At 38.6% G+C, this 23,351-nt stretch overlaps 1 pseudogene; it reads left to right on the forward strand.

The window, feature by feature from the left end:
- The first annotated feature begins 7,819 nt into the window (after positions 1 to 7,819).
- LOC119530215 overlaps positions 7,820 to 23,351 on the forward strand; it is a 57,647-nt pseudogene continuing 42,115 nt past the window's right edge.

Genomic DNA, 23,351 nt, shown 5'->3' on the forward strand with positions numbered 1-23,351 from the left:
AGTAATTACCACTTTTAATCAACCTCTGAATCAGTATGTTGATAACAGGTTGGAACCTCTGGTTATTCGGACTTCTATATTATGTTTTTTAACATTCTATCACTTAGAGCCCTGAAACAATTTGGTTGTTTAAACTTAGTCAAACTTTTTAAAGTTTAACTTAGATGTATTAATTATTTCACTTATTAAACAAACACTCAGTATTTCAGGTAATAGAATTGTTTCCAATTATATATCAATAAGCTGAAATGCATGTTTTTTTTTTTTAATTTGATAGAATGCTAAAATTTGCACCATATAGCGGAGAGAACATTGATTTGAAATATAACCAACTATCTAGATTAATATGTTGATTCTATCTTTAGCTGAATTTTCTCAGGGAAGTTACTTAACTTTTTGCCACCTGAGTTTCTTCATTTCTTGTGAGGTTTAATTTAATATAACATCAAAAGCAGCTGGCACATGACTTGTACAAAATAGGTGCCCAATAAATATTTGTCAAATGTTAATCGATATGAACTGTCTCATATTCCAGAGGAAGAAGCTGGAACCTAGAGAAATTAAATGAATGTACCTGAGGTCATACTCCCAGTTCATGTGAAAGCATAAGCCAGAGACCTGGGAAAACTTTGCAGGTGTAATTGCCTTCCCCTATAAACCCATAATCAGACTTTGTTATGAATCTGGTCATGCATTATGATTTAGAGAAATCACTAACTAAAAAATATCTGTTTCCCTATGTACAAAATTGAGGGAATTATGATTGTCCCCTACATTTTAGTAATATTGGGTAGTTAAAAAAACAATGTGTGGAAGAAACCACTGGGAAAAACTTTCTCTATAATCATAACATATCATTATAAACATTATAAATTACAAAAACATTTCATCATTAGTAACACTACTTTCAATTATATGCATCTGCTCCTTTCATCTCTGGGTCTCTAAATTCCTTCAAAATAAGTGCTGTGAACATTCTTTGGACTCTATTAGCAAAGCAAAATGGAGAATTCAGGCAATTACACAAAAAATTCAGGAGAAAGCAAGCTTGTATTCTCAATACTGCCTGCCTTTGATGGTTTTGTCTGTCCAGTTAATTACCTCAATGTCTTAATCTCTTTTCAAGTGAAGACCCTTCACTATACAGATTAATATACTGTATATTATGTTGAAATAAAAGCAATTTGGGAAGTTTTTTGCCTCATTTCACTAAAATTGAGCTTCAAATTATGGTCTTACTTTTAGTTACGTTACTTATGGTTACCTTTTTAAAATATTAGTCAACATTCCCCTTCAGGTAATAAGGAAATAGAATTATGTCATAAATTCACTAGGCTGAAAATTACCCAAAAACTGTTCCAAATGAGTTGAGGTTGTGGTACCACTTTTGTTAATTTATTTAACGTCCGTGTAATAAAAGTCATCCTATTCAGGGAATGTACATTCCATAAGGAGAAAGGTATTATCTTCTTTATATTGTATTCCCAGCACCTTGTACAGTGCCTGGCATGTAATATGCACTCCATAAATAATTACTGAATGAATAAATGGATGAATGAAGAAAGAAAAGAATGAACAATTTATCTCTGTTCATTCATCTTTTTGTGACTCCAAAATACCCATAACTTATCGCTGTTTGGTAACTCAAGCAAAACTTTCTTTTTGAACTCAACTTTCAGCTCAGTTGAAAAGCTGAGCTGAAAGTTGAGCTCAATTGAGATTTCAACTCTGCATCGAAATTTCTTAACACACCTGTCGGAAATAAAGCGGTACCTGTAAGGGAATAAATGCTCACTCGGTTCTGGAGGAGAAAAGAATTTATTTATGATCTTGCAAGAAAGGGCACACAGTCAAACACGTGTTAGGCTGGCGCGCCAGAGGAAGAGAATGGCGATCTTTAAATCTACTCCTGATGCGCAAGTCCCTCCCGTTTCCCCATTGACTGGGTACGACAGAGGTTACAGCCTATCCGAGAGAACTAACTAATTCATCTTTTGAGATTTTAATTTGTACAGCCTATCCAAGAGAGCCAACTAGCTCATTATTGAGATTTTGAACTGAACAGCCTATCTGAGAGAGTTCATTCAGTTTAAAAAAAAATTTTTTTTTGCTGGGAGTTCCCACCTCATATCTCTTTACATTCCAGTAACCATGGTTACTTTTCCATGTAAGGAGCTTGTAGATTCTCTCTTTCTTCCCTTTACCATGGGGCTTGTTTAAGCTGGTTTTGCCTCCATTTTCCTTATTCCATGCTGTCTCTATGTGAAAGCTAAACTTATCCCTTTCTTACACACCTACTCCTTAAAACATTTTGAAAGTTTAATGTATCAGCTGCTAGACTATAAGAGCCTGTCCCAATCAGGAAAACGTACTCATTTATTTCAAGCTCTTGTGGCCGTAAAAGCCCTATACAGTAAATTCTAAATACACTTAATTAGCTTCTCTAATCTTCAGGAAGTAAAATGTAGTCCCTTCTGATGGGAATATATAATAAAGACAGACTCTCTGGTAGATAATATGGCAATAAACAGCCTTAAGGAGTGGGATCAATTTTGCTTTAGGGCCTGATCCAGAGCCCTAACTCACCTTTACCTGGGCTTGTCAGGGGTTATTGGGTACTCAGGCAACTAATGACAATTTCTGCCTTATATGTACCCATCCACCTTTCCTTCCCCTCCCCAGGAAAATGTTAAAAGGAGGAAAACTGAAGAGTCAGGCATTCATAGGCCCCATGCCATAATACCACAAAATACTATCAAACCTACTAACATAGGTTAGTCATAACTATTTCAGGTGAAAGTGATGGAACACCACCCCAAACTAGTTTAAACACAACAGCACCAGGCATAGGGGGACCCAGAGGCTGAAACAATGTCACCAGGTCTCTCTCCCCATCTCTTAGTTCTGTGTTGGTTTTGTTCTCAGACAAGATCTACTCATCCTGTAACTGGAGGGCCACTGGCAGCTTTGTGCTTACATCATCCTCACAGCTTGTGAAATCCCAGCAAACAAAACAGAGCAAAAATCTGTCCTCCTCCTCAGCATTCCCAGTGAGGGATATGATTGACTTGTCATGGGTCAGACACGCCTGGGATGATTTTGGGTTCAAAAAATTATGGTACACCACAAGTGGAGTGAAATGAAGACAGGAGGAAGGAGAATTAGAGGATCTATGTGTGCTGATCTATAATGATTTCCTAGATGGTTAAGCGAAAAGAGAGACATGGTGTATCCTGTCGGGGAAATATAATTAAAAACAAAATCTTCTCCCAATCCAGAAAGCCTCTCCACAAATGGAGATGAGAAAGAAAAACAATGTTATAATTCAGTAAACATTAAACCAAAATGTGATGCATCACAGGCAGTCTGCTAACAAGATTGCAAAGTCATGACAAAAGCTCAGCCTTTTTATGTACCTAAGCGGCTACAACTCATTACATATATGTTCTCAAGATGTCTTTATGACCTAAGTTAGGTTTGCAGTTTGGAGTTAGGTGCCACCTGAAGTTCTCACCTCCTCTCAGGAAACGGAGATGAGTGCTATCTTCCTTGATGATTACAGTTCAAAGAAATAACTTTTCTGGTCCTTGAGGAAACATTCTCGAGTTGTGAAATTCACAGGGTGCTTATTTAACCTTTAAAAAAGATTTACATACATTTCAAAGAACAGAGAAAAAAGCTTTCTAAAGTAAGCACTGAAATAAAATGGAGAGAAGAGGAAGTCTCCCTCCTCTTTTGCACAAGGGAAAATTAATTGTTTTTTTTAAATATACATTTATCCTTACAATCCCCATTTCTATAAATAAATATGGGTGAGTATGTGTGTGTCTGTAAATATGTATATATAGTTTGTGTATGCACACAATATTTCTGTAAGGATATATAAGAAACTGTACATAATGACTGCCGTATCTCTGGAAGAGGGGAGAGAGATGAGAAAGAGACTTACTTTTCATTGTGGACCCCTTTTTATTATTTGATTTTTTTCTTATCCTGCACATGTATTTACTCTTCAATAAAAAGACAAATTGATTTTACAAATAAACTAAGAGCAAAAGTTGTAAATATATTATTCAATTTTCTGGCATCAGTAGACAGAAAATCATCTCAGAGCACGTTCTATTTGTTTCAGGAAGAATCCCTCAGATGAAGCCTATTAATTATTTAAATATAAAAAATGTAAAGCAAGAAGGAACCTATTGCCCGGCCCCATCTTTTTTTAAAAAATGGATTTACCATAACTGCTCTTTTTAATATCCATTCAAGTGTAGATCGGAGCGGGGGGGGGGGGGGGGGGGGGGGGGGGGGGGGGGGGGAGGAAGATGAACAAATTTACATAGGGACAAAGAAGATTCCTGGGAGCAAAGGGACAATAGCTTTACATCTCTGAGGGACTTAAATGGTCTTGAGGGGGCTCATTATATTTTAGCTGAACTCAGGGAGAGGGAACCTCCTGTGGAAGGACCTTGCAGTTGGGAAGAAAATGGGACATTTGGGGAAGTAATAAAAGACCAACTGGATAGGGACTTAGAGGGGAGAATGCCACCCAGTGAAGCTGGTGAGGTGGGCAAAGGTAAAATTCAGCAGGGGGCTGTGTCTTTGTTAATTAAGAATATTGGTTTTTACCTTAATAACAATTGAAGTTCATGAAAGTTATAAAACGGAGAAAAAACACGATAAAAGTTGTATTTTTATATGCTTCCTTTGGCTTCTGCGTAGAGATTGGAGGGAGTAGGGGACTGGGAAACAGTCTATGGCCATAGATTAGAGATTTGGGTAGTTTAAAGTAGGATGTTGGGAATGGATGTGAGGAGAAGAAGGTATATTTGAATGATGCATTATTTAAGAAGCTACAAAACTCATTGTTGTGGTTCTTTGGATGGAGGACACGAGGGAGATGGCAAAAATTACTCCCAGTTTTCTGGTTTGCATGAGTGGGTGGGAATGCTGTTCACCAAGATGGGAGACCCTGGAGGAAGATCAGTTTGAGTGGGAGGTGTGCTGTTGGGGCATGTTGTGTCTAAGATCCATTCTGAACTTTCAAGTGGTGGCGTTAAACAGGCTGTATTACAAGCAGTCTAGAGTTTTCAGCAAGGGCTACAGAGGTTTTCTGTTTTTTGTTTTTTTAGTCAGGGTATATAAATTGTGTTTGAAGCCATAAATGTGGATGAGATTTCCTAAGTAGAAAAATTCAAGTGAGAACAGAAAAGGGGTTAGCTAGCATCTATTCCTAAGAAAGTCAACTTTTAAACATTAGGAGAGGAGTTGGCAGCAGAGAAAGAATGACAAGAGAAAGTAGAATAAAGCCCAACTGTGCTATTTCAAAAACTGATAATGTAATAATAAGTGACTGGTGGACTGGTGATGAATCCCTGTGATCGTTTCATTTCTTGTTTAGTAAGTTAATGACATCACATGACAGACAAGATTCGAACAAACATTTCTTTATCAAGAATAAAAGCTATTTTAAACTAACCTTTCTTAAACTGCCTTCATGAACACCAAGAAACCAAACATAAATTAAACACCAAAGGAATAAAAAAATACTAACACCTGAAGCACAGAACCACCCGTTCCACATACCACCCATGCCCACCTTGGAGCTAAAATAATCCTTTTACCAGAAAAAAACACAACTTTTCCTGAGTTTGCCTCTAGGTTTTACTAGTAAGTATGGAAATACCAGCTGACTCCTCTTTGCAAGTTGCAGGAATAAAAGAAGAATTATTTTCTTTACTTTATGTCTCTGCTCAGATCTTAGGAGACAGGCCATCAACTTATACTGGGAGAATACCCTATCAATCAAACTTTGAATCAGTGCCAAATTTTGCCCATTTGTGATTTTTGCTTTTAGAGATAAATATCTAGATTAGTCCTTTACATAAGTTCTAGCAAAATTTTACCCTTTGGACAAAAAAAGGTGAAAGTTGGGCTGATTTCCAAAAGGGAGTTTCTCTCTGTCTAAAACACTCTAGAGCAAGGTCAGCAAACTTTTTCGGTATTGAGCCAGATAGTAAATATTTTAGCCTTCACGGGCATACAGCCTCTGTTGCAACTACTATGGTTAAAGTAGCAAAAGGCAACATGTAAGTGAATGAGCATGTGTCATGAAATGTAGTTCTTCTTTTTGATTTTTTCCAACCATTTAAAAGTGCAAAACACATTCTTATCCTTTAGACCTCATTTAAAAAGGCGGTGGGCTGACCACTGCTCTGGGTGAAGACAGTCATGGAAGGTCTTCACTTGAGTTATTTCCACCTCTTCCTTTCTCTCCAATAAGTCATTCAGAAAATTTAATTGCAGTTGTTGAAAATGAAAGTGTTAAACCTTGTGGACCAACAAAACAAAACAAAACAAAAAAGTGGCAAATAATGGAGACCAGATCCTTCAACATTCTTATTTAAGGCATTCTTAGTACTCTGTACTATCCAGGGATGGCCATTTGTTTGGAGTTGATAAGACATAATGGTGACAGCTCAGATAAGGTTCCCAACTACAAATTCTCACAACTCAAGCTGAGGTTGAATCACTATTGTCAGTAAAGATGGTGTCTCTCAATCCCTGTGTTGAAAAAAACTAGCATAGAGCTGTGATTGTTGAAGCAAATGTTTGAAATGTAATTATAAGCATTTAGAGACACTTGGAGAAAGAATCTAAACCAAGAAATTCTTCTTTCGGTATCAGCCTACAAAATCAATATGAAATCTTGAAATGTATTTTGAATACTTCTGGGGCCCTTAGCCTGAAATGACTTTGGGCCAATAATATCAAGCAGGCCAGCATGTGCTACAACTGTTTTATAGACATTTTATTATCTGTATTTGTTCCAGGCTATGTGACATAAATTCAAGCAGTGAGATTGCACAAATTCCTTCTAAATGTTTTATCCCCAAGATTGTATGATGACCATTTTCCAGAAAATGAACATTATTTTTCATAAAATGTATTGTTAATGTAAAAATAACTCGTGCTGATGACTTGTGATGGCCCTTGCTTTATTCCATATTCCCTCTTTTTGCCTAATTTGAGATATAGGCCAAAATGGGATCTTCTGGAAAGGTAATTGTGTAATTTGATCAGTTGAAAGAACATTTGGAGACCTCAGAATTTGATGATAAGGGCACCATAAAATCTCTAATATCCAGGCTTTCAACAAACATGTAGAAATAAGGACTGAAGAAGACTCCAGTGTTGAATGTGTGGTAATATAATTAAGTATAAAAACTTACTCTTAAACATTGGGTTCTGTCTTCTCATAGCAACATGATTCAGCCTGAGGTTAAATCAGCCCAAGTGGCTGAACTCATAGCCCTCACCTGACCTTGCATACAAACGCAAGATAAGAGAGCTGACATTTACACAGATAGCAGACATGCTTCGGAGTGGTACATTATTTTGGTATGCTATGGAAATAGAGTTCATGACAGCTGCAGGACACTTACCAAAAATAGAACCCAAATTGTTAACTTATTAGAGGCCTTACTGCTACCCAAGAAATTAGCTCTTCTCAAAATCAAAGTTCACAGCTCCCAAAGCTAAAAGAAAGTTCTGGGCTGGCAAAGATGCTAAGATAGCTGCTTCCCAAGAAAACTTTTCCTCAACTTCTTCCATACTTCTCCCTGCATGACCTCCTTTAAAAGCAAACACTCTACTTAAAGAACTTAAGGCACAACACCTGCTAGCACCTGAGGCTGAAAAAACTAATTGGAAACTGGCTGGGTGTTTAATCCACTCAGATGGGCTTTGGAGACACCCATATGGCTGCTTGATCTCTCCTTGGCCCCTAGTCCAAAATTCAGTTAATAGCCTCCGTAAGATCATGGTAAAAGACACCTTAAAGATCTCCTCCACAAATATTGATGGGGGCCCTTCAGACCTCAGGTAAACTCAGTTGTAACCCATCTGCCAGAAAAACAATCCTGGTAAAATGTAAAGGTGGTGCAAGAATGAGAAATCGCTCCCTCTGGTCCCTTTCCATTGGCAAATGGATTTTATTAAACCCCAAAATATCATAGGTGTATGTTCTAACCACAGTCTGCGTGTTTTCAGGGTGGTTGGAAACTTTCCCTGCAAACAGGCTACTGCCACTACTGTAGCTAAGATTCACCACTTGGAAACTCTATTCCTGTTTAGCAATAGAGGAATTCACTTCACCAGTAAGATTAATAAGGATATTCAACAAGTATTTCCACTCTCACAAAAACTTCACTGTCCTTAACCACCCTTAACTTTCTGTAGAAATAGAATGGGCACAGCACTCTTAAATTAGCCAAACTCTCTGAGGAAATCAACTTTCCTTGGCCCCAAGTCTTGCCTTTAGTTCTGATGATCCTTTGATCCTATTCCTCTGGTAAACATCAGTTATTCCCCTAATGAAATATTTCTATTAGGCCAGTGAGGATACCTTGCCATCCTGGACCTAAGGAGACTCTAATCTGTTCCAATCCTATACCCTTAAATACAGCCAAGGTCTTATTAAATACACTCATACTCATCACCAATGGGTTAAGTCTGTCTTTCTCCCAAGCATCCCACTGCAGTCCTGACATGACCTGCAGGTTGGAGACCTAGTCTTCTGGAAAAGACTCCTCCAAAAGACCTATCTTGAATCCACTGCTCCTAACCACCAGTACCACTTTAAAACTACAAGGAGTACAACTTTGGATTTGTGTTTCATAATTAAGAAAATGCAAGCCTTGCTCCAAATGGAAATCCATCCCAACAGCAGACCTTGAACTGTGACTCTTTTGCGAGCTCCTAGAAGAAGATAGCAATGTGAAGTATACTATTCCCAAGACCCACAGAACAAGCAGATGATATCACAAATTGATGAGTTTCCACCCAAGATGCTCTGGTATGTCCATACATAATCCCTGCTTTCTTGGCAATTCCTTCTTTTCTATCAACCTAAATCCAACCTCTCCCTTATTATTCAACACCTTAAAATGATTTTGTCCCTCTTTGTTTGCTCTTTTTCCTTCTTTTCATACTTACCACACAAACAAAGGATGAGGGGGGACAAAACGCCCTCATTTGTTGTTTTCTCAAACTGTAACTACTGCTAGAAGGGCACAGCTGGGCAGAGGAACCCACCTGGAAATCCCAGGGACCCTATGCCAATAACAAGGACTTGTGGGTCACTGGCAGAGACAATCTGTGGCGAGACTGAAATGAAGGTTTAGACTCTTGCAACAGCCTTGGGTCTCCAGGAACACCTGGGAGGTTTGATTGTTAAAGCTGCCCTGCCTCCCTAACCACTCAGACACATGCCCCACATTCAGGGTGGAGAGCACCAACAACACACCCTAACTTGGTGCATCAATTGGACCCCACAAGAACCAGACCCCCATACACCACAAAGACAAAGTTGGGGAGAATTGATTTGAGGGGAATAGGCGACTCGTGCACGCCATCTGCTGGTTAGTTAGAGAAAGTGTACGCCACCAAGCTCTAAATCTGACAAATTAGAGACTGATGTCTGAATAATCCTTCATATCCTAAAAGAACCCTATCAAGTAAAGCAAATGCCAAGATCCCAAAAACAACAGAAGATTTTAAAGCACATGAAAAAACCAGACGTTATGGATAACCCAAACCTAAACACCCAAATCAAAAGATCAGAGGAGACACAGTACTTGGAGAAATTAATCAAAAAACTAAAGACAAACAATGAGAGCATGGCACAGGATATAAAGGACATGAAGAAGACCCTAGAAGAGCATAAAGAAGAAATTGCAAGAGTAAGTAAAAAAATAGATGATCTTATGGAAATAAAAGAAATTGTTGACAAATTAAAAAGATTCTGTATAATTATAGTACAAGACTAGAGGAAGCTGAACAATGATTCAGCGACATTGAGAACCACAGAATGGAAAATGAAAGAACGAAAGAAAGAAAGGGGAAAAAAATAAAAAAAAATCAAAATGGATCTCAGGGAAATGATAGATAAACTAAAATGTCCAAACTTAAGATTCATTGGTGTCCCAGAACGGGAAGAGAAGGGTAAAGGTCTAGAAAGAGTATTCAAAGAAATTGTTGGGGAAAACTTCCAAAACCTTCTACACAATATAAATACACAAAGCATAAAAGCCCAGTGAACTCCAAATAGAATAAATCCAAATAAACCCACTCCAAGACATATTCTGATCAGACTATCAAATACTGAAGAGAAGTAGCAAGTTCTGAAAAAAGCAAGAGAAAGCAATTCACCACATACAAAGGAAATAACATAAGACTAAGTAGTGACTACTCAGGGCCACCATGAAGGCGAGAAGGCAGTGGCGTGACATATTTAAAATTCTGAGAGAGAAAAATTTCCAACCAAGAATACTTTATCCAGCAAAACTTTCCTTCAAATTTGAGGGAGAGTTTAAATTTTTCACAGACAAACAAGTGCTGAGAGATTTTGCTAATAAAAGACCTACCCTACTTCAGATACTAAAGGGAGCCCTACTGACAGAGAAACAAAGAAAGAAGAGAGAGAGATAGAGAAATTTAACAGACATATGTAGAACATTACATCCCAAATCACCAGGCTACACATTCTTCTCTAGTGATCATGGAACCTTCTCCATGTCAGAATAGACCATATGCTGGGACTAAAAACAAGCCTCAATAAATTTAAAAAAATTGCAATTATTCAAAGCACATTCTCTGACCACAATGGAATACAAATAGAAGTCAATAACCATCAGAGACTTAGAAAATTCACAAACATCTGGAGGTCAAAAATGAGGGGATGAAAACATTCCCGGATAATCAAAAGCTGAGGGACTTCATCACCAGTAGATCAGTCCTATAAGAAATGCTGAAGAGAATTGTGCAGGCTGAAAGGAAGGGACACTAAACAATTGACTGAAACCACATGAAGAAATAAAGATTTCCAGTAAAGATCACATAGCAAATATAAATACCAATACTACTGTATTTTTGATTTGTAACTCCACTATTTACTTCCTACAGGATTTAAAATACATGAAGTATAATGATAAATCAGTGGCTTTGGACTCAATGTAAAATATGTAATTTTTGACAAGAACTACATAAGGGTGGGGGAATGGAGGAGTATAGGAACATAGTTTATGTGTCCTATTGAAGTTAAGTTGGTATCAAAGAAAACAAGATTGTTATAGACTTAAGATGTTAAATTTAAGCCCCACAGTAAACACAAAGGAAGTATTAGAGAATATGACCATAGAGATGAAAAGTAAAGTATAGGTTACAAGAAGTGGGGGAAGGGGCAATGGAGAGTTAATAAGAAATGATTGTAGGGTTTCTGTTTGGGGTGAAGGGAAATTTCCAGTAATGGATGGTGGGAAGGTGATGGCATTGCAACATTGTGAATATGATTAATCCCACTAAGTGGAATGCTTGGGAGGGGTTGGAATGGGAAGATTTATGCTGTATATATGTTTCCACAATTGAAAAAAAAGACAGTTTAAATAGATAATGACAATTAAATGCCATAGATGATCCTGGATGAGATCTAAGAATACAGGAGAAAAGGCTCAAAAGGAAACAATTGGGATATAAGAAAAAAAGTGAAATATAGAAAATAAGCTTTATATCAATGTTAAATTTCTTGAACTTCTTAACTACACTTAATATGATAATATAAATGAATATTCTTGTTCATAGGAAATGTATATGTGAATTATATTATTTTTTCAAGGATGTGTGCAACTTGCTCTCATATGTTCAGAAGACAGAGCAACAGATGATGGATGATAGACAGGGAGGGAGGGAAGGATGGAGGGAGGGAAAGAAAGAAATGATAAAGTGACAAAATATTAAAGTTGGTAGATCGAGGTATCGATGGAGGGTGGTTGGGGTACGCTGGAGTTCTGTGTATGGGGTTTGTATTATTTGTGCAACTGTTACTGTATGTTTGAATTTATTTCAAAATAAAAATTAAAAAAAAAACCTACTAACTGAGCACTTTATTAAAATTCAAAAGACTTGAAGGGGAAAAAAAAAACTATAACTACTAGCCTCAATCTCTTTGATTGTTGCGTATATCATCCTCACCTGAAGTCCAGTACCAACATCCAATTAACACTCTCCTTAACACATCCCAGGGAGATGTTCACCTTGATCACCCATATTGGTGTTTAAACTACTCTGACATCATAAACCTCAATAATTCAGCATGAACTAGCTGGAAATTAGCTTCTAACATATGAATGCTTCTCTTGACATCTCCAAACATCCTGACTCCACTTCCTCAGGCTCAGGTGTAGGAAAAACATAGGAGCACTTCTATCCCTGAATTCTACAATGTTCTCATCTATCACTTTTCAACAAGCTTTACATACTTTGTTCAATTCTACATAAGGGCTCTGCCCTCCTGGGGGTCTACCCTATCATTAACCCCAAACACTATTAATAATTCCTAAACACGAAACACTACTTATGCCTCCTAGGACATTGCTTTCTATGTGGTAAGCAAGCCTGCACCTGCCTTCCCTACATCAATCTTTCCTATGTTATCTGGGATTTACGAATATTCAAAACCACCTCTCCCCATTGACCACACGTCCCCCAGGATATTTAAATGATCACTCCGAAATGAGGCAGCTATAGGGTATTCCCAATAATTCCCTGGGGAATCAGGGATTCTCTCTCAATGTGCACCCTGAGGAATTATGTACCCCACTACAGGAATTATGCAATTAGAAAAAGTGATTTTGAAATCTTTCTTTAACCCTTGCAGAAGTAATAAATGATAATAGTTCTGCCCTAGAACACAATAAATAGGCCTACATTCACTTGTCAGCATTGTTACGAACAATCATGTAGCTCTTGACTTCCTCCTAGGTAATCAGGGTGGTTTCTGTGCCATAACCAAGACACACAGACCCCAAAACCAATCCACTTCCACCTGACTTCTGGCACAGAGGCCAAATCTGAGCCAATAACTTTAAACTTGGAGATGAAATCTGGACTGACAGTGGTGCAAATCCGGACATTCTCTATAGCCTAGCTCCCAGAAATAGTTGCTTAAAGACAAGCTTATGGTTGTCTGGACCAAGAGGAAGGACTCACAAGGCCAGACACACAGCTGTTCCCTTTTGCCTGAACTTGCTGACAAGGCCAGGCACATGCCTTCCCCTTTCACCCCAGTCAATTTCTCATTCTTTATCTCATGAGTGATTAGCTAAGACAAAAAACCATTTGTTCCCTGAAACTACATAGACACAGAGATAATTATTTCCCATTCAGTTAACTGACTGAGACTTCCCCTGATCCCAACTGTAAATCATCCTATCTGTAAGTGATCTACTCTTCCCTATAAAAGTGTAAGGAAAAAGCCACCCCACAGAGACAACATGATCTTCATATCTGGGATGCTCTTCTCACTGAAATATCCTGAATAATATCAATCTCCGTACTTGTCTCGTCTTCATCTTTGACAGGCCTTGGGCAGGTGGGAAGGGACATGCTTATCTTCTTTCGGGGTGAATTGCTCCATTGAATTCAGACTCCAAAAGTCCAGCCAACATAACAATGTAATTCCAGGTATTCAGAGGATAATTACCTTTACTGCATCAAGTCAGATCAGAAGCTAGGTAGGGGTAGGGAATGAGTCAGGGAAGAATTTCTACAAGGAACTCCCAGTAGAAGATAAATAAATTATATAGTTGAATCTTGATTATTTTGTAGCATGTTACTTTTTATATTTGTATCCCTTTTAGGATTTTCTGGCCCTCAGTAAATTATTTTTAATCTTTCATGCTGGTTCCAGCTGTACTATAGAGAAAGAAGACATGAATCTTATGTTCAGTCTTGTGAGAAAGTGTCAAGGAGGGCGCAGCACCCTCCTTAGAGGACATTAATGAGAAATCTGCATGAACAAGATCAAGGACTATGAGATCTGATTATCACTCCCTATCAGATATTCTGTCAATTTGGGGTGAGCTGAGTATCACTTTTATTAGAAGAATAAAGGCCACAGAGTTGGTGGCCTTTATTTGGAGCATGCTTTTTAGGAAAGTCAAGACCAGGCTCCCAAGCAACAGCCAGGAAAATGGTCAATGATTTGGAACCATGTTCTGACTGTCAGGGAAAGTAAGAGTTAGTGCAAAGCAGGTGGCCAGATCATTGGGAAACTATGGTGTATCAACAGAGGGGATGTCAAGGCCAAAAGCTGTGTTAATCAGGTAAACAATTCAAAGAGGCTGCCATGGGAACTTTGAAGTTCATGTTGACAGGATCTGCCTTCACTGGGGCCTTTAGAATGAGTTGGCTCAGAAATCAGTAGGAGTCCCCACCTCAGGAATTAGTTTTTCCATGACTTAAAAGATCAAATCCCTGAGGCAAATTGGACTCTATGCTGAAACACTAAGAACTGTAGGAAGGCTTGAAATTTTCTATTCACATCAGGGACAGATATAAGATATATTGCTCCTTTTCATGAACAGGGGTGAACAGTAGCCATTATGGGCCTAAGAAGTGACACAGGAAGTTAAAATTTTCCCCTCCTCCCCACTTATATGACTGATCATCAAAATGGTTTGGATCTTGCAAAATCTCTCTGTAGTTCATCTGTTGATATCAGAAATATGATACAATAATATGGATTTTGAGCTAAGTGGTACAAGCACTAAATTTTAAGCCTTATAAACTGCTTCCCTCAATGAGGATACTTAATAGTGTTATCCATGACACATCTCACAAATGCTGTATAACACCAGAAAAAAACAAAACCGGGGTTCTAAGTAACTAGGAGCAAACATTAGATGGAGAGAATTAGATGAAAGAACCTCACTTTTGCTACAATTGATGACACATCTGCATTAATAATTTGAACTTTGAACAATTACAAACACAGAGCCTAGAAGTCCTCTGCAATTGGTAACAAGACTTTGACTATGGATGTTGAGAATGAAGTACAGCCACACCTCAAGAGATACAAGAAAGAATATTGGCAGAACGCCAATGATTATGATAAAGAAGAAAGATACCTAATGAATCAGAATCAGAGACTCTACCCACATCTTAACCACACCCCTGCTAGACTAATTAAAAGCTATACAGACTACATTATATTGAAAACATAAACATATACACACAGCTTATCTATCTATATATAGATCTTGTGAAAATATATTAAATAACTTACCTAGCTAGCTATAGCTTATTTGAAGAAAACTTCTGATACGAAGGTCAAGGCTGATAACCAAAACCTTCTACTCGTACACACAGCTAGGACATTGAGTAACTGAAATACTTAATCTTCCCACCACTACAAAGCTGTCTTCCTTAACATGACTTTTCTATTCCATTGTCTACATTGGCATTATTTCCAGAAGTCCTGAAAACTCTTCATTGGAATGCATCGACAGACAGTTCACACCCTAAGATTCTTTGTATTTCTTACCTCAAAAATCCTTACCTTGCTGTTTTCACCGATTAAGTATTCTATATATATATTTCTGTTAGGTCTAGTTGGTTTACAATATGTTCAGGTTGCATCTTAGTCCTTACCCAATCCTAATCAAAAACCCTTGCATTTATGAAAGACCCAGTGTACCAGTTTGCTAAAGCTTCCAAAATGCAATATACCAGAAATGGGTTGGCATTTACATTGGGGATTATTAGCTTACAAATTTACAGTTCTAAGGCCATGAAAATGTCCAAATTAAGGCATCAACAGTACGATACCTTCACTGGAAAAAGATTGCTGGCATCTAGGACACCTCTATCAGATGAGAAGTCACATGACTGTCACCTGCTGGTCCTGCTCTGTTGTGTTTTGCTGTTTTCAGCTTCTGGCTTCAGTGGCTGCCTCTTTCCAATCTGTGAGTGTGCCCTAGTCTCTCAGCTTCTCTGGGGGCTACTCTGAGCTCTCTGGGGTTCATCCCTTAGCTTCTGCATGTGTTTTGTCCCCTTATAAAGGACTCCAGTCAGAGGATTAAGACACACACTGGTTTGTAACAAGGGGGATTTATTAGTTTACAAGTTTACAATTCTAAGGTCATGAAAATGTTCAAATTAAGACATCAACAGGACAATAACTTCCTCTGAAGTCCAGTCGCTGGTGAGCATGGGCTCCCCTGTCAGACAGCAAGGCGCACAACTGCTCATCCTTCTTTCCCAGGTTTCATTGCTTCCAGCTTCTGGCTTCAGTGGCTTTCTCTTAGCTTCTGTGGGTGTGTCCTGTCCGGGCTTTTTCTGTCTTTTATCCTCTTAAAAAGGACTCCAATAAGAGGTCTAAGACCCACCCTAAAGGGAGTGGATCACATCTCAAATGAAATAACCTAATTAAAAGGTCTCACCCACAATAGGTCTGCACCCACAGGAATGGATTAAAAGAACATGGCCTTTTCTGGGGTACATAACAGTTTTAAATTAACACAACCTCTTTAAACTAAATTTCCAGTTCTCAATAAATTCAGAAATTGTCCCCCCTCTGAGACATTGCCAAAGCTTTGCAGAGGTGTTCTCCTATACTGTGGTGCAAAATAAATCTAGCTTTGCCTTATCAACAAGTTGTGCTGGTGATATTTGAGGAGCTGGCATTTGACAAGGTTTTTTTCTGTTGTTTTGCATAGAGCAAAATTACACTTCTAGCTTTCAAGAACATTTATAAATAGCCAATTTGTGTTCGCCTCTTTGAAAGATAAAGAATAACTTCCCCATGAACACTAACAAGATAGCTTCCAATAGCAACAGCTGTATAATTGTAATCTTGAGAAATATGTAACAGTCTCAATAACTTTGGGATAGGATTTTCCTGAATGTACTGCAGATGGCATATTTATTAATCTGTGACATGACATGACCAAGGATGTCTTCTTTGTTGCCCTCATGTCCATTTATTACCAGGGCTCTCTTTTGCCTGGTCCTCTGGAGATTCACTGCTGGGTGAATAATTGAGATCACCTGATATCACATGACATGAACTGCTGACAGTTTCTGAAATTTTTTCCTGATGGATTTGGAACAGCATGTTCTCTTAAAGTGACCCTTCTTTTAACAGACTCTTAATCTGTAATATAAATTGTCATGCCTATAAGCAGAGAATTATTGTAAACACCCAAGTTGAGAGGATTATGGTTTTGTAGTTATTAAGGAAAGTAAGCATCTATGTTCCTGTATCTTAATGATATATATTCCCTGCTTGTGTGTTAAAAACATTTAATATTATGGCTGAAATAATATGATATCTGTAATTTGTTTCAAACAATTTGATGGGGTTTGGGAACTAGAGTTTATAATTTAAGATAACCCTTAAAGTAGATAATTTTGAAGTTAGATGATGGATACATGGGGTTTTATTAAATTGTTTACTCTATTATTGCATATATTTGTTAGTCAGTGTTTCCTTCTTTGCCTGTTGATTCGGAAGCATGAGGAGCCTAAAATGGCCAGGTGGCAGTCTTAACTTTCAGTTCAATGGAATCTTTTTTGTGTCTCCTGGTGGAAACCCTCCTCCTTTTGGAACTAAGACCTATAGACCAGTAGAGCTTAAGGTTGCAGGGAGAGGATATATCTGTAAATATTATGAGATTTTTATAAAAATTATCTCACACTGCTGTGGGGATGCAAAAGTCCAAGTTACAGAAAGCAGGCTACAAGCCGAGAGTTCTGATGAAGATTTTCAATGAATTCCCCAGGAGAAGCTGGCTGGCCAAAATAGAGATGGAAATTCTCTCTTCCGACTGCTGAAATCATCAATTCTCCTTTAAAGCCTTCAACTGATTGGATGAGTTGTCTCTCATTATTGAAGGAAAACTCCTCAGATGATTGTAGATGCAATCATCTATAGATACAATTAACTCACTGATGATTTAAGTCCATGAAATAGCCTCACAGTAACAATCAGGCCAGTACTTGCTCTACCAAACAACTGGGCACTATAACCTGACCAATTTGACACATGAACTTAACCATCACAGTCCACCCCTTGTCAACTTGTCAACATGTGCATGTACTCAAGTACATGGCCTTAAAACATACTTAATCTATAAATAAAAACAATCATATGTTCACCTAACAATACTTAACTCTCCTGCTTACAACCAGAAATGCACTAACATTCCCCAGAATAGGCTGCAAGTCCTTAAGTAATATTTACTCTTGAACTTGGTATCCTATAACTTAAATACAATAATATGACGCTAATACAAATATGTCATATGGCAAGGAGACAAGATAGAGAAAAAAAGATATTTGCTTTATGAGCATATACAAACTCACTCATAAAAAAACAGAGAGGAAATATTCACAACAATTGTGGTCATTGTTTCTCTAACTGGTCCACCATTATAGTTCATATTTATAACTACTGCTTCCACTACCCATTCCCTTTCCCCTCAGCAAATATCTCAGCTGGATGTGGTTCTTTCCCTTCATTCCTGAAGTTTCTAGGCCTAGATTGGGTTGTTGTAGTTTTCCATTGACTTTAATCACAGGGCATGGTAGTACTAAGTGACACCCTGGGGGACCAACTACAAGCAAACTCTTCTTATCTCCATTGTTGCAGTCCGATTTCCCCTTGATAGTCAGGATCAATCACCCATAACTATAGTAATTCCCTTCTTTGCCTATTGATTCAGAAGCTTGAGGAGCCTAAAGTGGCCAGGTGGCAGTCTTAACTTCCAGTTCAATGGAGTCTTTTTTGTGTCTCCTGGTGGAACATCCTCCTTTTGGAACTAAGACCTATAGAACAGCAGAGCTTAAGGTTGCAGGGATAGGAAGCAAACATTTTTCTAATGGGTCACTAGGGGTAATAGTGAGTGATGCCACTCCCATGTCTACCCCTTGATTCTTGGACCTGTGAATCCTGGCTATGGGAGAAATAGCAGTATAGAGTGAACACTGATTTAGAGCATACACAGCCCCCTGGATAACATTGCTCCAGCCTTGCAATGTATTGCCACCTAATTGGTGCCATAATTGAGACTTCAAAAGGCCATTCTACTGTTCCATTAATCCAGCTGCTTCAGGATGATGGGGAATATGGTAAGAGCAGTGAGTTCCATGAGCATGTACCCATTCCATTTTCTGTGAAGTAGGTTCCTTGACAAGAAGCAATGGTTACTAGAATAAACACGATGGAGGATAACACATTCTGTAAGTCCACAGATGGTAGTTCTGGCAGGAGTATTGCATGCAGAGAAGGCAAATCCATATCTGGAGTATGTGTCTATTCCAGTTAGAAGAAAATGCTGTCCTTTCTATGACAGAGGTAGTCCAATGTAATCAACCTGTCACCAGAGAGCAGGCTGATCACCTCAGGGAATGATGCCATATTGAGGATTATGTGTTTATCTCTACTGCCGGCAGATTGAGTACTCAGCATTGGCTGTAGTCAGGTCAGCCTTGGCAAGTGGAAGTCCATGTTGCTGAGCCCATACATGACCTCCATCCCTACCAGCATGGTCACTTTGTTCATGAGCCCATTGGACAATGACAGGAGTGGATAGGGAAAGAGGCTGATTGGTATCCATGGGATAGATCATCTTAATACCTGATTGCTAAAATCTTGCTCTGCTGGTTACCCTTCATGTGGTAAGCATTCATGTGGGACACAAATATCATCATGATTTTTGTACACTCAGAAAGGTCTATCTACATTCCTTTTCCCTCAGATCTCTTTGTCACCAATTTTCCAATCTTGTTCCTTCCAAGTCCTTGACCATCAGCCAAACCATTTTGACAGCCCAGTACAAAGGGCACCTCCTGCCATTTCTCCTTCCAAGAAAAATGAACCCCCAGGTACACTGCTTGAAGTTCCACCTACTGGGAGGATTTCCCCCACTGTCCTTTAGGGATGTCCTAGAGAGGGGCTATAGTGCTGCAGCTGTCCATTTTTGGGTGGTACCTGCATATCATGCAGAACCATCTGTAAACCAGATCTGAGTTTTCTTTTCCTTAGTAAACTGATCATAAAGAACTCACCAAGAGGTCATAGGTGTGGGCTGGGAAAGAGAAGGCAATGTGGCAAGAGTGTGGGCCATGGGCATTTGGGCCACTTCCTCATGTAACTTACTTGTGCATTTGGGGCCTACTTGAGTCCTATCTCACAGATACCACATCCATTTTATGATGGAGTGCTGCTGTGCATATCCAACTTTATGGTTTGATGGGTCAGACAACACCCAGCTCATGATAGGCAACCAGGGTCTCATGGTAACTTGTTGGCCCATGGTTAAGCATACAGTCTCTACCAAGGCCCAGAAGCAGACCAAAAGCTGTTTCCCAAAAGGAGAGTAGTTATCTGCAGAGGATGGCAAGGTGTTCTCCAAAATCCTAAGGGCCTGCATTGTCATTCTCCTATGGGGTGCTGCCAGAGGCCCCAGATAGCATCTCTATTTGCCACCAACACTTCCAGCACCTTTGGATCTGCTGGGTCATATGGCCCAAATGGCAGAGCAGCTTGCACAGCAGCCTGAATTTGTCATAGAACCTCCTTGTGTTTGGTTCCACAGTCAAAACTAGCAGCTCTTCAGGTCACTCAGTAAATGGGCTGGTGTAGCACAGAAATGAGGAATATGTTCTCTACAAAATCCAAAGGGGCCAACTAGGAGTTGTGCCTCTTATTTTTCTGTTGTGGGAAGGGCCAGATGCAACAGCTTATCCTTCACATTAGAAGGGGTATCTCAACCTGCCCTATACCACTTGATACCTAGAAATTTCACTGAGATGGAACGCCTCTAAATTTTTGTGAGATTCATATCCCATCTCCTGATAAACAAATGCCTTACTATAAATCTAGAGTTTTTGCTACTTCTTGTTCACTAGGTCCAATCAACATGATATCATGAATAAAATGGATGAGTATGATGTTTTGTGGAAGGAAGAGATGATCAAAGCCCCTGTGGAATAGATTATGACATAAGAGTTGATATAACCCTGAAGTAGGACAGTGAAGGTATATTGCTGGCCTTGCTAGCCAAAAACAAATGGTTTCTGGTGGTCTTTACTAACAACAATTGAGAAAAACAGCATTTGCTAGATCAGTAGCTACATACCAGTTACCAGGTGGCATATTGATTTACTCAAGCAACAATATCACATCTGGGACAGCAACTGTATTTGGAGTCACCACCTGGTTAAGATTATGGCAATCCACTGTCATCCTCCAAGATCCATCTGTTTCCTGCACAGGCCAAATAGGAAAGTTGAATGGGGATGTAATGGGAATTACCACCCCTACATCCTTCAAGTCCATGATGAAAGCATTAAATCTATGCACTCTATCTAGGAATGCAGTATGACTTTTGATTTACTATTTTGCTAGGTTGGGGCAGTTCTATTGGCTTCCACTTGGCCTTTCCTACCATAATAGCCCTCACTTCACAAGTCGGGGAAAAAATGTGGGGATTCTGCCAGTTACTGAGTATGTCCATTCCAATTATGCATTCAGGAACTGGTGAAATAACCAGGTCCAGGGACACACTGGAATAACTGTGACACGGACCAGAGCTAAAGCTTCACTGATTACCTGACCTCATAAGCCTCTGTTCTGACTGTTGGACCACAGTGATGTCAGTGTCCTGGAATTAATGTCACTTCTGAGGCAGTGTCTAATAATCCCTGAAATATATGATCATTTCCTTTCCCCTAATGCACAATTACTCTGGTAAATGGCTGTAGGTCTCTTTGGGGAAGGCTGGGAGGAAGATTGACAGTATAAATTTTTGGCAGAGTAACAGAGTCCCTCCCCAAAGGTAATGGAACTTCCATTCATTCAAGGGATTTTGGGTCTGTAAACTGTCTCAACTCTGGGAATTGATGAAGAGGCCATGATTCTCCATTTTTGTAATTCAAGTTAGACTTTTTTTCACTTGATCTAGAAGTCTTCTGCTTATGCAGATCAAGTAAAAATTGACTAAATTCTACTAATGGATACATAGAATTTTATTACTTTGTTCACTCTACTTCTGTATGTATTTGAAACTTTTCATAATACAAAGTGGGAAAAACTCCACACATTCAGCTGGAAGCTGTTATTAACAGTTCTAGTGATTAGGAATTGCCTTGGTTCATTTAAAAGGTCAAATCTGGTACAGTCAAGAGATACCATTTAAGGCCTTTATAGTGATTTGAGACCACTACTAAAGTTCTATGCAGGTTAAAAAAAAAAAAAAAAAAAGCAAAAAATGATAGGGTTAGTGAAACTTTTTGTTAAATTACAATTTCTGAATAAAATAAAAGAGTATATTTGTCAGCTTTTAATCAGTCACCTAGCATTAAGTGAAGGATCAGTTTTAAGTCAAGAGAGGAGGCCTCAAGATGTTCAATTGAAAGAACATTATATAATGGTTTATACCAGAGAAAAGGTTGGCTAACTTTTTCTATAATGGCACTTGTTTTAGTTACCTAGGCTGCTCAAGCAAATACCTTGAATGGGTTGACTTAAACAAATGAGAATTGATAAGTTTACAGTTTTAAGATGCTCAACAAGTCATCTTCAAGGTGATGCTTTCTTTCTGAAGACTGTGGAATTCTGGGGATGGCTGCTGGCCATCCTTGGCTTCTTTGTTACATGGCAAGGGCCATGGTGGCCTCTCCTGGTCTCTTCTCTACTGGGTCCCATCCATGTACAGCTCCTTGCTTCCTATATTTTTCTCTTCTCTGTCTGAACTTCATTACATTTATATTGGACTCTAGTAATAGGATTAGGAAACATCCCGATTGAGGTGGGTCACACCTTAACTGTCGTAACCTCATCAAAAAGTCCTACTTACAATGGGAACATATTCTTGCTGGGGTACTTACAGTTTCACACCACCACAGCCCAGATATTAAATATTTTCAGTTTTGCAGGACATATGGTTCCTGTTGCTACTCAACTCTGCCATTGTAGCACAAAAGCAGCAATAGACAATTTGTAAACAAATGGGCATGACTATGTTCCAATACAACATTGTTTACAAAAATGGACAACAGACCATATTTGGTCTGCAGTCCATAGTTTGTCAAGCTCTGAATCAGAGTTTGAGCTCTGTAATTAGACAGATCTGGGTTTGTATTCTGACTCATCTACTTGTTACCTGTGTGATGTTGGGAAAATCATTTAACTGCTTTGAGTTCCAGCTTCTTCATTTATAAAATGGGAAATTATAGTATCTGCCTTATATGGCTGTTGAAAAGAATTAATAAGATGGTGCAAGTGAAGTACTAAGGAATGATAAAACTATCATTAATCAATGCTTTCAGTGTGATATAATTTATTACTTATCTAGTTACATATATTACCCCATTTTCTTCAGCAGAATTCAATAGAAGATTTTGTCATTTAAGGAACTGAGGCTCATTGTAAATTATCTAAGCCAAGATTATCCTGATTTTCTAGTTCTATCATTATCATTGTCATTGTTTTGAGGTTCTAGTTGACAAAT

The sequence above is a fragment of the Choloepus didactylus genome, chromosome 3 (assembly GCF_015220235.1).
Source record: "Choloepus didactylus isolate mChoDid1 chromosome 3, mChoDid1.pri, whole genome shotgun sequence".
In the NCBI taxonomy this organism is placed as follows: domain Eukaryota; kingdom Metazoa; phylum Chordata; class Mammalia; order Pilosa; family Megalonychidae; genus Choloepus; species Choloepus didactylus.